Here is a 4412-nt window from a genome sequence, read left to right as displayed (position 1 = left end):
AAGGAGGACACTTGTTGGCATGAGCACTGGGTGTTACATGTATGGGATGAATCACTGGATTCTACGCCTTAAATCGTTACTGCACTATATGCTAACTGACTTGGATGTAAATTTTTTTAAAAATTAAGAAATTTAAAAAAATAAAATAAAGACTACAATGTCACATTCACTTGTTACGGGATGTTTCTATTTCTTACTCATCATTCAGAATTGTATAACAGTTATTTCATAATGAGATGGCTGCTTGCAAAGAGAAGACATATGGAGATTTTTAATAATAAACATACAAATTTTATTTTTTGTTTGAGTTTCCTCCTGGTGCATCCGAGCAATCTACACAGAACATGGGATTTCCTGGGAAACAGTATTCATTTCTCATAATTTTATAATATATCACTGCATTCAAACATATGGGGACCTTGGAAGATGTTAGATATAAAAGCTTTGATCACTTGAAGCCTGGATAAAAGAATTTGTAAAATAGTACGAAGAGAGAATCTAAGTATATTTTACCCTTTAAAACTTTTCCTGCATTACTATACATAAAACGTGTAGAATATAAAATAGGACTTGGGTCATGTATTTTTTCCTATATGATAATGTCCCCAAAAGTCATTTCTAATGAATGGGTTGGCTCACACACTGAATCTCACCAACGTGCACACCTCACATTGGTGCGTCTCTGACTTTGCACATAATGACACGTGAGCACCACCTGGCGTGTTACCAGCTCAAGTTCCCAGTGTCACTGGCAGATATGCATCACGTCCTCCCTCTCCGTGACATGAAGGCTACATAAAACCATTGTCATACCTGTGAGGTCACACTGGGGCCTGACATCTGAATGGCTTTATGAGCATTGACGTTAGTAGGTTTTTGTTTGACCTAAAAGTTTTTTACACTGTTGCCCACCTCCTTCTGTGAAAAAAAATGGTGATACAGTCAACTTATGGACCTTCTATCAGAGCCATGACTGAAATGCAAGAAAAAGTGATATGCCTCCTGCAATTGCTAAAAAATACTAAAATATTAATATTTCTTGGAAACCTGGGAGCCTCAATCAGTTAGGCATCTAATTCTTGCTTTCGGCTCCGGTCATGATTCCGCAGTTTGTAAGTTTGAGCCCCACGTTGGGCTCTGTGCTGGCAGCATGGAGCCTGCTTGGGATTCTCTCTCTCTCACTCTCTCTGCCCCTCTCCTGCTCCTGTTGTCTCTCTCTGAAAATAAATAAATAAACATAAAACAAATTTAATATATTAATATTTCTGATTTTTATACAATGGTTCATATTCTTATTTTGCTGTGGTTTTTTCCTGTGTGTGTAGATGATTTTTGCAATTAGAATACAATAGTACCCCAAAGGGGTAAAATAAGAAAAATTTGTGGAGATTTTTGAAATACTAATATGATGTATATGCTATAGGAACAGTAAATCAGCATCTCTGGAAGTTACAATGAATCATGAATTCAGTACTTGAACTCTCACTTGCATAAAAGAATGAGGTAAGGAAATTCTCTTGAAGAGTCATCAAGGGAAATGTTGCCTGACACGTGCAGGACACAAAATTTTAAAGCCTCTGACATTCAGGGTCTTCCACCAAATGGTCTTCACTGCAGTCATCTGGAGTCAAAGCTCCTATAGAACACTTTTTTCATTGCTCCCATCACATCCTTGTTCCGCAGGGTATATATGAAGGGGTTTGCCATGGGGGTGACAATGGTGTAGAAAAGAGAAACGAACTTGCCCTGATCCTGGGAATGGTTGTTGCTGGGCTGGAGGTAAGCATAGATGGCCGAGCCATAGAACAGGGAGACCACTGTGAGGTGGGACCCACATGTCCCAAATGCTTTCCTCTGCCCTGAAGCTGACTTTATTGCTAAGACCACCCTGACACTCCGACCATAGGAGAATGTGATTAGTGCTACAGGTATGAGAAGAATGATCATACTGGCAAAGAAGGCCTCAGATCCTTCACAGTGGTGTCAACACAGGCAAGCTTGAGCAATGGGGGAACCTCACAAAAGAAGTGGTCTATTTTATTTCTCCCACAAAGTCGTACAAGGAAGATGAGTGCCGTCTGCAATGAGGAGTTGGCAAAACCAATGAACCATGATGCAGAAGCCATCAGGGTGCACAGACGGGGGTGCATGATCACTGTGTAGTTCAGGGGCCTGCAGATGGCTGCGTAGCGGTCAAATGCCATCACCCCTAACAGAATGCATTCTGTGCCTCCCAACCCTAGAACAACGAATAGCTGAGCTACACAGCCACCGAAGGAAATAGACTTGTCTGCTCCCCTGAGATGAACCAGCAGCTGAGGAACAGTGCTGGTCGTGTAACACAGGTCAGAAAGCTTAGGTTGGAGAGGAAAAAGTACATGGGAGTCTGCAGGTGTGGGTCCAGGCGGGACAACGCAATGATGGTTGTGTTTCCCAGCAGGGTGAGCAGATAGAAGATCAGAAGAACCACAAAGAGGACTCGCTCCAGCTGAGGCCGGTCAGAGAAACCCAGCAGGGTAAATCCAGTGATAGAACTTCCATTTTTCTGGTCCATTCTTTCTTATCACATGTTTCCTGTCAAGACCAAGCATTTAGCAATTTTTAAGATAAATCTTCAAAAAAAAAGTTGGCAGGAGGTGGATTTATCATGTTATAAGACAGGTCATGGCATTTTATAAGTAACTATTTGAATAAATGAATCACCCATGAAATTGATCAATTAGTTCCAATTTAATTCCACATTACCAGAAAAAGTTAATCATTAATATTTAATGTAAGAAAAATCAAATAACGGACCTGTGTCTGCATCAGTCATAGGTACACAAGGTCTTTCAGTCTCAGTTTAGTAGGCTTAAAGTACTACAAAAATATTTGTACATTTCAGAAAATGGGGATGAGGGAAAAGAGGAAGGGAAATCAGAAAGAATAGGAAAGAGATACAGACAGAGGGAGATTCATTATCTTTCATATGTATCTCATCGTTCCACACAGTTGAAATGCACACACTATACGTCATAGATGATAACACAACATGACCTTGAAAATAAATTCAGTTATTGAAATTTATGACCTGGAATATACTTGTCCAAAGAATTCAATTACCATCAGCCTATCACTACTAGTTCTGCATATAAACATACATCGGGTTTGGGTGGGGGGATAAGTAAAACAATTAAATACTCAGTCAGAGAAATTGACAACACCACCATTCAAACAGTGTTTAACTTTGGCCCGAAAGATGCTGAAAATTGCCATACCAATTTCACAGGGACTCCAAAAATTCAGTGGCTGTGCAGACTCCTTTGGAATCAGAACTCTAAAATCCAATGGCCAACACTTTCCTCTTCCTTCTGCAGATTTCCTTTTCACACATTACCAACTAGAGTTCATAAAATTCCTGAAAGAAGTAGGATTATTCCCTATCAACATTCTAATCAGAATATTTTAAAGCGTTATCCAAACATGTAACGTATGTACAAAATGTAATGCTTTGCATCATTTCCTATGATAAAATAATTACTTGGGTAAATATATAGAGATAAACACAGATACATTCTCAAAGCCATGACAAGTCAAAGAGCTATAATGCAAAACTTAATGTAGTACAAGGAAAGGCCTAAAGGAAAGGATATATTGGTATTGTACAAAATCCCCAACACCCAACTTTATTATATTAAAGATCACCATTCTGGAAGCTAGCTTGCAGAGTTAGTCACACTAGATCAAACACAATGCCAGCTCTAAGGCTCTAAGGCTCGTCTGATGACCATTTCCATCCAGCTGCGCAGTACTGAATGAGCATAGTAACATACGAACGAAAGAGGCATCAGGACATGAGTATTTCACTTCTATCATATTCCGAAGGGTGGGCATCCAGTACATTTTTAATTCTTCCAAGAGTTTTAAAATCTGAACCAAGTTTGGGGCTAGACCCATTGATGTCTGAACAAAATCGGTACAAAACTGGCATAAAAACTGAATAAAAGATGTAGTATTTCACACTTTTTTATGCCTCTTTGATTTCCTATTAAGATTGAGCAGTGGTATCCACAAAACAAAATCTATGCGCCAACAATTTATTAATAGAATTAATTATAAAGGTATCAGGGACAGTCCAAGTGCATCAACAGGGAATATCCCTTCCCTCACACCTTCTCAGAAGAGAAAATAAAACAAACCATGGTTCGGTCTCATGCACACATGCACGAATATACATACATCCATCTGAAGCACACTGCTGACAAATTTTTATTTTTTCATATTTTAAGGTTTATTTATTTATTTGTGAGAGAGAGAAAGTAGAGCGAGCAGAAGCAGAAGAGGCGCAAAAGACATGGAGAGGGAGAGACGGAGAGGGAGAGACGGAGATAGACACAGAGAGAGAATCCCAAGCAGGCTCCTCACTGTCAGTG

At 39.4% G+C, this 4412-nt stretch overlaps 1 pseudogene; it reads right to left on the bottom strand.

Annotated features, from left to right (window-relative positions):
- Positions 1-1617: 1617 nt before the first annotated feature.
- Positions 1618-2554, bottom strand: LOC102969704 (annotated as a pseudogene).
- Positions 2555-4412: the final 1858 nt, after the last annotated feature.

The sequence above is a fragment of the Panthera tigris genome, chromosome B2, assembly GCF_018350195.1.
Source record: "Panthera tigris isolate Pti1 chromosome B2, P.tigris_Pti1_mat1.1, whole genome shotgun sequence".
In the NCBI taxonomy this organism is placed as follows: domain Eukaryota; kingdom Metazoa; phylum Chordata; class Mammalia; order Carnivora; family Felidae; genus Panthera; species Panthera tigris.
This window is presented reverse-complemented; position numbering and strand designations above follow the sequence as displayed.